Source organism: Sinocyclocheilus anshuiensis, unplaced genomic scaffold (genome assembly GCF_001515605.1).
Source record: "Sinocyclocheilus anshuiensis isolate Anshui unplaced genomic scaffold, SAMN03320099.WGS_v1.1 scaffold1610, whole genome shotgun sequence".
Classification (NCBI taxonomy): Eukaryota; Metazoa; Chordata; class Actinopteri; order Cypriniformes; family Cyprinidae; genus Sinocyclocheilus; species Sinocyclocheilus anshuiensis.
In genome coordinates, this window is record NW_015547709.1 from 52 (window position 1) to 11,462 (window position 11,411).

An 11,411-nucleotide genomic window follows, 5' to 3' on the forward strand; every position below is an offset into this window, starting at 1 on the left:
GGCAGCAACAAAGTTACGCCTTCTTTGTTTGCATGAACATTTGGGCGGCGTGTTTGAACGAGGCGTTTTAGGGGGGCGTGGACCAGTCTTAACTTTTATAAAGAATATCTCTTTGGGTTTGAGACTTTAGTCTTTGCAACTTTAGGGATCTTATCTATGCACGAACAGCTGGTAACACTCCAAAGAGAAAGGAAAACTTGAAGTCGCATCATATGGCCCCTTTAACACTTATTGTAAAGTGCTAAATTTGCTTCAAAAGGCAGAGTGTACACCATTTCAAAAGCTAAGTTACGTTATAGAAAAATGGGTAACACTTTACTTGAAGGAGTGTGCATAAGACTGACATGACACCTTCATAATCATGACATGACACATGTCATGAATATGAAGGAGGTTTTATGCATGTTTATGACAACTGTCATTAAGTGTCATTCGCTCAGTTATGTCATTTTTTAATGCAAAGATGACATTGTTTGACCTAACCCTAACCTAACCTTAACCCTAACCCTAACACATAACAAAGACATCTCAAACAATGTCATCTTTGCATTAAAAAATGACATAACTGAGCGAATGACACTTAATGACAGTTGTCATAAACATGCATAAAACCTCCTTCATATTCATGACATGTGTCATGTCATGATTATGAAGGTGTCATGTCAGTCTTATGCACACCCCTTCAAGTAAAGTGTTACCGAAAAATGTATTATGCATTTTGGTATGGTTGATTATTTATGTTGTAAATGTAACTAAAAGGTAAATTATGGTATCTAAAATATATTTTTGTGTTCCCACCTGTTGAGAAGAAAAGTTGCCAGTTCCACATCACTCTGCATTCTCTTCTGTGCCTTTAGAGTTTCCCACCGTGTAAATTCTGCACCAATATTTACTGTGGACTTCTGTCCTTTGTTGCTAAATCACACAAAACAACAAATCATATGGAAACTAATGCCGAGTTCACACTGCATGATTTTCAAAGTCATCGGATCACCTTGTTTTCACACTGCACGACTATCTGGGGTAGCAGTCAGTTGCTGCTGTGTTCACATTGCATGATGGATCGCGATAAGAGGTTACACACTGAATGACTTTACAATAGGAAGAATCGCTGACAACTCTGTCTGATCCGCAAACTACAGCCAAACACACACAAGAAGTGATAAGGAAATAACGGAAGTTCACGCTGATATTATGGTCTATAAGTACTCCATGAACACACAATAATTAACAAAGATGACTTCCTTTTTAACAACATACTTCTGCTGGGAAAATTTTATATACACAAATCTAAGTACTTGAAAGTGAAACAAACGTTTTGTGCATTTTTTTATAATGTTTATTTCTAGCCTACAAAAGCCCTCAAAGTGATGAAAAATAAAAATGCAAAAATATTATTTACAGGAAAAACCCTAACCCCCTTTTATGTTTAATTTAATTTTTTTATTTTATATATGTTTGTGTGTGTGTATATATATTATATTAGGCATATATAGGCATATATGCAGGTGCATCTCAATAAATTAGAATGTCATGGAAAAGTTCATTTATTTCAGTAATTCAACTCAAATTGTGAAACTCGTGTATTAAATAAATTCAGTGCACAAAGACTGAAGTAGTTTAAGTCTTTGGTTCTTTTAATTGTGATGATTTTGGCTCACATTTAACAAAAACCCACCAATTCACTATCTCAACAAATTAGAATATGGTGACATGCCAATCAGCTAATCAACTCAACAACTCAACTACAGTTTTACTATAACAAGAAAGTCACCAGCATTTCTTCTTTTATCGGGAACGTGCATTATATTAACTAGTAGCAGAGGTGTGTGATATGACGATTTTTGATCGTGGACAATTAAAAGCATCCATTATTATAGGGATTAATAACATTTTGTAGGCTACAGTAAAAAAAAAAAAACACAATATGATTATATTCACTGTTTATATTCTCTAGTCTCTTTATCAGTGTAATATAAGTTGTAATACTCTTTAGTACAAGCTGTGAGGGAAATGGATGACTTGTCAGACTTCCAAAAAATGGACCAATCATGGCAGCATGTTTAGCGAGAGCATCTCTAACCTCAACAACCCAGTTTGTGTGTGTGTGTGTGTGTGTGTATGTGTGTGTGTGTTTTAAGAGCAGCAGTCTTTATGATCATGACTGTGTACATAAAGCATAGGGAAGAAGAATAGTGTGAGAAAAGTGAAAGTGAATGATAGGAACCATCAAACACTACAAAGGATTGTCCAAACAATACAGAGTCTATAAGGTGAACATTGAGGTTTGCTGTCACTTTGCTGCAGTAGTTCTGTTTCAAAAAAACACCTCAAGGTTACGTATGTAACCATGGTTCCCCAAAGGGAACACGACGCTGCATCGAACGCTTTGGGAACGCCCCCGGCGAGACACCGTACTAAAGCATGTGTGAAATCAGTCCAATAGTGAAGCGAGACGTCACGAGCGGGGTGACGTGAGCAACCAGGAAGCATAAAGGCAAGTGAGCGAGCGCCTGCAGGGAGTATGGCAGGCAGACGCAGCGTCTCGTTCCCTTCGGGGAACCATGGTTACATATGTAACCTCGAGACGTTCCCCTTCAGGAACTCGAGTTGTATCGAACGCTTTGGAAATGAGAATACCCACTGCGCCATACGAGCAAGTCCCCGTTTGGTGTGTATCTGGCAAGCACATCAAGACAAGAGGACTTGGGACCCTGGAGTAGATGTCAGGTCCAGACTGTAGAAACGGATGAATGTGTGCGGAGAGGACCAGCCTGCCTCAGCACAAACATCCTGAAGGGCCACGCCCACTGATAAGGCCTTGGAGGCCGCCATACCCCTGGTTGAGTGCGCTATGACCCCCATGGGTGACTGGAGGCCAGAGAACTCATAGGCCAGTGTGATGGTCTCGACCACCCACCGACTCATAGTTTGCTTGGTCGCTGGAACCCCTTTTTCAGCAAACAAATAACTGATCTGCTTTACGCCTCTTTAAGCTCTGTGAACGTGAGTGCCTCCGGGTGCCATGGAGGAAACGTGTAACTAACGGGTGTCTTCCCACTGACTGCCCACACTGAAGGGTGTGGTAAGCAGCTATGGCTGCCACATAAACCTTCAGAGTGGAGGGGGATAACTCTGTGGAGAATCGCTCCTGCAGAAACTCCAGAACTGAACCAACTGGGCAGTTGACTAGGTCTTGCAGTCGCTGTCTGATTTGTCAGATGTGGTGGCGAGTCCACAGTCTCCTCCATGTGGACGCTCATCACATCAACCTCCTCGGAGGAAGATAGATGAAGCACCTGGCCTTCTCCAGGGGTAAGAAACCGCGGGGTGGGTTTCCGATCCCTGAGAGGGGGCCATGGATCTAGCGGGTGAGGACCGAGAAAAGAACGAGCCCGTCCCGGATCCCTCCGCTAAATTCACTTGCGATCCCCACGATAACAGCTGCCGCTGTGCCTCAGCAACAGCGGGGCCGGACCCAGCAGGATCGCGAACCTGGCTGCTTTCATCAAAGACGGCCAGGCGGGAGGGAGCGAAGCACACGGAGCGGGAGAAGCTTACAATCATGGCAGGCAGCCCCCTCGAGAGCTGCCCGTGCATGCTCCGCTCCCAAACTGATGACGCACAAATCGTGTGTATCCCCACACGAGATATAATGTGGGTAGGGAGAAATACACGACTTGAAACGCCGTCCGCTCGCGACATTTGCTTTTGATTTACACTTTGCCATTTTCTCACTTGCTAACAGAGTTTTTCTGACTGACTGAGTGCTTTGCATACATTCACACACACACCACAGACATGCTCGCTGAAGAGCAAAAAGCTAACATGTGCGCTTGCCGGATGCGCCTTCATGCTTCCTGGTTGCTCACGTCACCCCGCTCGTGACGCCTTGCTTCGCTATTGGACTGATTTCACACATGCTTCAGTACGGTGTCTCGCCGGGGACGTTCCCAAAGCGTTCGACGCAGCTCGAGTTCCTGAAGGGGAACTGACCACAGAGAACTTCACAAATCCATGAAAGAGGTGCAACTGCTAAAGCTTTAATCACAGACACCAATGCTAAAATATGGAAAAGATGGAGTCATGATCGTGAAACCTGGACATTTTGTACATTCCTCCAACATCTCTGAAGCAACTGGCAGAACATTCAACTGGAAACTATTCAAAAGTTGCATGAATCTATTCTAAGAAGTTTGGAAGATGTGTTAAAGTCAAAAGGTGGTAAAACAGAAAATAAATAATGCCTATTTCCCAGATTTTCACATTATTTTATATATAATCCTGTGTATATGTTTGGTTGCCAGGTCTCTTACATGTTGAATGTATGCACCCTAGTGGATTCCTGTGCTATTGTATTGTTGGAAAGAAACTCCAGAAAGAGTTTATGGGAAAATCAACAGTTTAAAAGACAGCATTCTGTGATTTTTATTTTAGTCAAACTCAGCTGACACAGCTGAAAATGCAATGCTGTAATATAAAATGTGTGACATACCTTTTCATAAAAAGTGCTTTTTCCTCACTTAAGTTTGGTCCATCACCTTTTGATTGGTCACTCTTCAGAGATACAGAGCTGAAAACATCTGAGCCTGATCTTTGTCTAATAAAACGGAGAACAGAGAGAGAGAGAAACACTTTACTACTGGACATTTCTCTGTGACTGATATCTGCACATGCTCTCTCTAGTTCTTCACAGAAATCGCACTTGCTTGATTTGAAAGCACCGGTCATTCTGGTTTACCGACTTTTATGGTTGCTCAAGTTTATTCAGATATTTGTTTTATATAGTGGTGGACGAAGTACACAAATCAGGTACTTGAGTAAAAGTACAGATACCATCAAAATATAACTCCAGTTAAAAGTACTCCTTTTCAATTTTACTTGAGTAAAAGTACAAAAGTATTTTATTTGTAATGTACTTAAGTATTAAAAGTGAAAATAACTGACTGCTAAATTAGCAATTTTAAAATGTTTATATTTAATAATATTATATGATATACTTTATATATCAAAGGGCTGCCAATAGATTCAAATTTTTAATCGGATTAATCATACCCTTTTTCTGTGATTAATCGCGATGTGTGTAAACACACACACACACACACACACACACACACTACTGTGCAAAAAAAAAAAGGTTTTAAGAAAGTTATTTCATTCCTTTGCTTTAGTTTGTCAGTAGGAAATATCAATTCACATTTTCAAACATTCAGAAGCTGAAAAGATTTAGGCACTTGTGTAAAAATGCTGTAAAACGAGGATGCTTTCAAAAATAATGTCATAAAGATGTCATGAGATTTTATTTATCAATAAAATTCTATTAACTAAATAAAATCAACATTTGGTGTGACCACCATTTGCATTTAAAACAGCTTTTGTGCTAGGTACACCTGGACATAGTTTTTCAGGTAGCTTTGCAGGAAGGTTTCTTCAAGCACATTGGAGATGTTGCCACAGTTCATTTGGATTTAGTCTTTTTAAGGAGACAGCTGATTGTGAGCCATTCATTTGTGTTCTCATGGTGCACAATCACACTGCACACTCGCTCTCACTCTTATGCATGGTAAATCATCACCACTTCCATCCCCTACATGTGTTTTGTTGAACTAATGGCTAAAATGCATGTGCAGGTTACTTTTCTAGGGCCCTATGATTTCCACGATACTGTATAACGTGGAATGTCACGGAATTTGTCAAATTAAAGTAGGTCAGTTCACTTAAATCAGATTGCAATATGGACTAACGTCTGTGAATATTAAGCTGCAAAAAGACTATTTAAAAATGAATCCTGCATGTTCTGCATGTTTCTGTGTGAATGAATGGTGCCGACGTGAGATTTTATTTATTACACATACTGAAGCACGACACTCACAATGATTTCAGCGTCAGCCGTCTCACTAAATGAGGATGTGAACACATGAACATCATCTCCACAGCTGTTCTGAGAGTCCTTTTATGAGCATTTGACCATTTCATTTTAGTCTGGTAAAACTTGAAGAAATTGTGACAGAAATATATTACTTTTGTACAGCAGAATGTGGTCTTAATGTAATGCAACTACAAGTAATAAAACATTATTATTAAACCTGTATTTTTTAAGTAATAATCACAATTTTTATTCCATTGTTTAATTTTAACATGCTGTTCGGTGAATAAACTGTAATTTAATCATTAAAATTTGAAATTAAAAAAAAAAAATAAATAAATAAAAAACAGGATCCACAAACATTTAAATCGATTTTCAATGTGGACTCATCTGCAGTGTTAAGAATAAATTATATGCTAACTAGCTTTGACTAACTACAAATGTTGAAGAAACACATAAAATACCTTTTGGTAGATGATGGTCTTTTTTCACTGAAGTTCGGTCCGTCACCTTTTGACCGGTCACTCTTAACAGACATAGAGCTGAACACATCTGAGGCTGATCTTTCTCTAATGACACAAAGACAAGAAAATAACTTTATTACACAAGGTTTCCAGTTTCATTAGAAAAAAAATTGTGTAATTAAATACAATGTTGCCATGCATTTTTCTTCTCACTATAGATGGATACATTTATGTCTGGTAAAAACTAAAGCTGCAAATGCTAATTAAACACAGTATAGCTGTGGATTTGTCCTTTTTACAACTATGGGTGGATAGATGTATTCAGGTTTCTGGTGGCCATCTATGTAATGTTATTACTGGAAAGAAATCAAATTATCAGACACAATGTTCTGTGATTTATTGATTTATTTTGTTAATTTATCACTTAAACCTCAGTGGGAAAATTAGCTAACACAACTCTGTAATGTAAAACACATGAAATACCTTCTGGTATGTGGTGTTGTTTTCTTGCTGAAATTGGGCCCGTCACCTTTTGACTGGTGACTCTTCACAGAAACAGGGCTGAAAACATCTGAGCCTGATCTTTCCCTAGTAATACAAAGAAGAAGAAAAAAACTTCACTACAGGACAGGTAATTTGGTGTCATTTAAAGAGGTGTAATGTTGCAAATGGTAATTACATATAGAACAGCAGTGGATTTGTTCTTTTTACAACTATGATGGATGGATTTCTGTTTGATTGTCTGATTTGTTTTACAATAATGCCCCTAGTGTTTGCTTATGCAACTGTATTACTAGGGCCATGCTTAACTGTCTGAGCAAGAGCTACAGTAAATGAACCGTTTCAAATAACTGATTCATTATATCAAATAATTTGCCCTCAAACATTCAAATACATTTTTATATGTAGACATATATTGCTGTTGTTCTTCTATGAAATTATTGTGTTTTATCAGTATCATACAATTTTGGAATATTCATACTGTAGCTTTTGGCTAAATTTGAATCGGATTGTTTGACATATCCATGAAACCAATTGTAAGAATTTTTGTGTGTGTATATATATATATATATATACAGTATATCAGATAACAGCCGCACTTCGCTGACCAATCATAGCACGTTCTTGCTATAACCAATCACATTTCGCTTTACAATCAGAATCAGAATGAGCTTTATTGCCAGCTATGTTTACACATACAAGGAATTTGTTTCAGAATCTTCCACAGTGCAACAGAATGACAGTGACAGAACAAAACATGGATAATAAAAGAATAAAAATAGAACAAGTAACACTATACAAATTGACAATTGTATGTACAGGTATATTACAATAGACAGTTTAGTGTACATACTTTCACTTGTGCCATACGTGTGGCCAAGTATGGTGACCCATACTCGGAATTTGTGCTCTGCATTTAACCCATCCAAGTGCACACACACACACAGTATTGAACACACACCCGGAGCAGTGGGCAGCCAATGCTGCGGCACCCCGGAAGCAGTTGGGGGTTCGGTGCCTTGCTCAAGGGTCTCACCTCAGTCGTGGTATTGAGGCTGGAAGAGAGCGCTGGTTATTCACTCTCCCCACTGACAATCCCTGCCGGACCTGAGACTCGAACCCATGACCTTTGGGTTACAAGTCCGACTCTCTATCCATTAGGCCACGTACAGGTGTATTAAGTGCAAATTCGTATGTGTGTTAGACTAAGTATGTGTGTTAGATAAATAAGTGTATAAGTGCATAAATAGTGTTGTGTGTTCCACAATTATTGTCAAGTGTTCATTAGATGGATTGCCTGAGGGAAGAAACTGTTCCTGTGCCTGACCGTTCTGGTGCTCAGTGCTCTGTAGTACCGACCAGATGGCAACAGTTCAAAGAGGGAGTGTGCTGGATGTGAGGGGTCCAGAGTGATTTTGCCAGCCCTTTTGCTCACTCTGGATAAGTACAGTTCTTGACGAGTAGGAAGGGTTGTACCAGTGATTCGCTCAGCAGTCCGGACTATCCGACGTAGTCTTCTGAGGTCCTGAAATCCATGATAATCTCCACTGTTTTGAGCGTGATGAGCTCCAGGTTGTTATGACTGCACCAGACAGCTAGCTCTTTAACCTCCTGTCTGTGGGCAGACTCGTCACTGTCCTGAATGAGGCCGATAAGTGTGGTGTCGTCTGCAAACTTCAAGAGCTTGACAGAGGTGTCAGTAGAGGTGCACTCATTGGTGTACAGAGAGAAAAGCAGTGGGGAGAGAGCACATCCCTGGGGGGGCGCCAGTGCTGATGGTGTGGGTGCTGGAGGAGAATTTTCCCAGCTTTACCAGCTGCTGCCTGTCTGTCAGGAAGCTGGTGATCCACTGAAAGACAGAGGTGGGCACGGAGAGATGAGTTATTTTGGGCAGGAGGAGGTTTGGGATTATACTGTTGAAAGCTGAGCTGAAGTCCACAAACAGGATCCTCACATAAGTCCCTGGCAGGGTTGTGAAGTAACGAATTACAAATACTCACGTTACAGTAATTAAGTAGTTTTTATCAGTAATTGTACTTTGAGTAGTTAAAAAATTGTGTACTTTTACTTTTTACTTGAGTACATTTTAAGTGATGTATCGGTACTTTTACTCCGCTATTTTCCTCCGTTTGTGGTCGTTACATGCTTATTTTAATTAAATTTTTTATCCATCAACCTGATTGGATAGAGAGAGTAATAGGTCTCGTGACATTCGTCAAATCAAATTGTGCATAGAAAACTTTAACCGCCAACTGTTTATCATGGCTGCTGGAAGCGCATTCTTCAAGCATCAATTCAGTCGCATCTTCCTCTAACTTAATATGTTAAGGTAAATTTCGGATTTCTGCTTACTAAATGATTTGTATATATGCTTGCCTATCTACACGGCCTGAAATTTGGTGTGAGGTTGCGGGTATTGCATACAGTGTTAACTCCCGCAAGTGCCACGTTCGGTAAATTCCCACTCACTTATGAGACGCGCGATCTGCGCTGGTCTCTCTCTCGCGTGCGTTCTGCGGCAGTCACTTGGATAAGTTGTTGTTGAACTTGTTGACTTTTGATGAGTTTGAGCGCGTGATGCGCGCTGTGAAAAAGTGTGTTGGAAACACTAATTGAGGACCAAATCTGCACCTTATTGATGACCCCTGGCGTTAATATACTGCATCTGTGCCAGCGCATGATGTAATAAAACTGCAGCTCGTTAAAGGGGTCATATGATGCGATTTCAAGTTTTCCTTTCTCTTTGGAGTGTTACAAGCTGATTGTGCATATAAGCCAACACCAGTCTCTCAAACGACTTCATGACCACAGATGTTAGGGCAACAGGTCTGTAATCATTAAGTCCTGTGATTTTGGGTTTCTTTGGAATGGGGATGATGGTGGAGCGTTTGAAGCAGGCAGGGACTTCGCATAGCTCCAGTGATCTGTTGAAGATCTGTGAAAAGATGGGGGCCAGCTGTTCAGCACAGGATTTCAAACAGGCTAGTGTAACACAATCTGGGCCTGGTGCTTTCTTTCTCTTCTGCTTCCGGAAAACCTGGGGCACATCATCTTCAATGATCTGAAGTGCAGGTGTGGGGGAGAGGGGAATGCAGGAGGTTTTAATGGTGTTTTTTCAAACCTGCAATAGAACTCATTCAGATCGTCTGCCAGTTGTTGATTCTCCACAGTGCTGGGGGATGGTGTCTTGTAGTTGGGGATGTCTTTCAGACCTTTCTACACTGATGCTGAGTCACATCAGCATTGGCTCAAATAGGAAATATAAGGGCCATAAAAATTGGTACAGTACAAGATGTTTAAAATTGGATTTCATTAGACTGTACTAAGCCAAGCCACAGAATTATATTTTATGTGCTTTTGAAAATGCCAGAGAAACAACGTTTTAAATCACTGCTATGAGAACAACGCTACAGGCCTACTGGATACAAACGCGTTATGGAAGCATCATGTCATTCAAGATTGAAACAAAAGCATCAGAAAGTAATTAACTAATAAATAAATTGATTCAACCTTATGATAAATTTACAAGTTTGTGTAAAAGTTAAAACTGCTGTCACACAATAGCCAACAGCATTTCCCAGTTTTTCAGTCAAGCTGTTTAACACTTAAACTGCCAGAGGTCGCTGTAAAACACCAGCGGGTAAAATTTACCGATGTACATGACTACTGTTTTGATATAGCTAAAAACGTATTATGTGACTGTATTATGCCACTGTCTTCACAAAGTTATGTCTAGAGTCATAAATTGATCATTTTTAGTCATCAACTATGTTTTTGTCCTGTTGCTTTAAAGGGGTCATCGGATGCCCATTTTGCACAAGTTGATATGATTCTTTAGGGTCTTAATTAAAAGTCTATAACATACTTTGGTTAAAATTTCTCAATGGTAGTGTAAAAAACACCTTTTTAAACCTGTCAAAATCAGCTCTGTTTTCAGCACGCTGTTCTAGTCCATGTTGCTTTAAATGCTAATGAGCTCTGCTGACCCCGCCCCTCTCTTCAGTGGGGTGACAAGCAGACTGTGAACTTCAGCCGCGAAACTGGCTAACTAGCACATATTAGGAAAGGCGATTTACAAAGATTCATAAAAAACCCTTATACTCAATTCTTCTGTAGATGAAGCTGGATCACAAATGATTTGCGCAAACATAGACGCTTTTAGGCAGATCGGGGCGCATTCACTTCAAAGCGAAAGTAACGTTAATCCTCTGCGTCTTCAGCAGCTCAGATGTCGGGAGTAAATGACGACTACATCCAACAACAAAACACCTCAATCACTTAATCTGAGACATCTTGTCTTCCCCTGCACCGGAGTCGACACAAAGGCGGACTGATGACAGCTCACTCAGGGCGGGTTGAAGGTAAGACGGCCTTGTCAATCAACTATAGTGGGAGCAGCCTGTGCAGAACTACGTCATTCTGACAGGAGTCTCAGAACAGCCTGATTTGAGAAAGAGGATTTTAAAATAGGGATTTAAAAAAAAACACTGGGTGGATTTGCATAATTATAGGATGGATGTGTACTAGTGATGCAGGGATGGCGGTTATATCCGCGGGCGCTGCGGATAATCCGCGGATCG

General features: G+C 40.3%; 1 long non-coding RNA gene across 1 annotated transcript; it reads right to left on the bottom strand.

The window, feature by feature from the left end:
- Window positions 1–816: 816 nt before the first annotated feature.
- Window positions 817–6,914, bottom strand: LOC107703994 (uncharacterized). The gene is made up of 4 exons (XR_001635897.1): window positions 6,814–6,914; window positions 6,331–6,435; window positions 4,496–4,600; window positions 817–915 (listed from the first exon to the last, which is right to left on the bottom strand). It is a non-coding gene; the product is annotated as an uncharacterized LOC107703994 (long non-coding RNA).
- Between the last annotated feature and the right edge of the window lie 4,497 nt (window positions 6,915–11,411).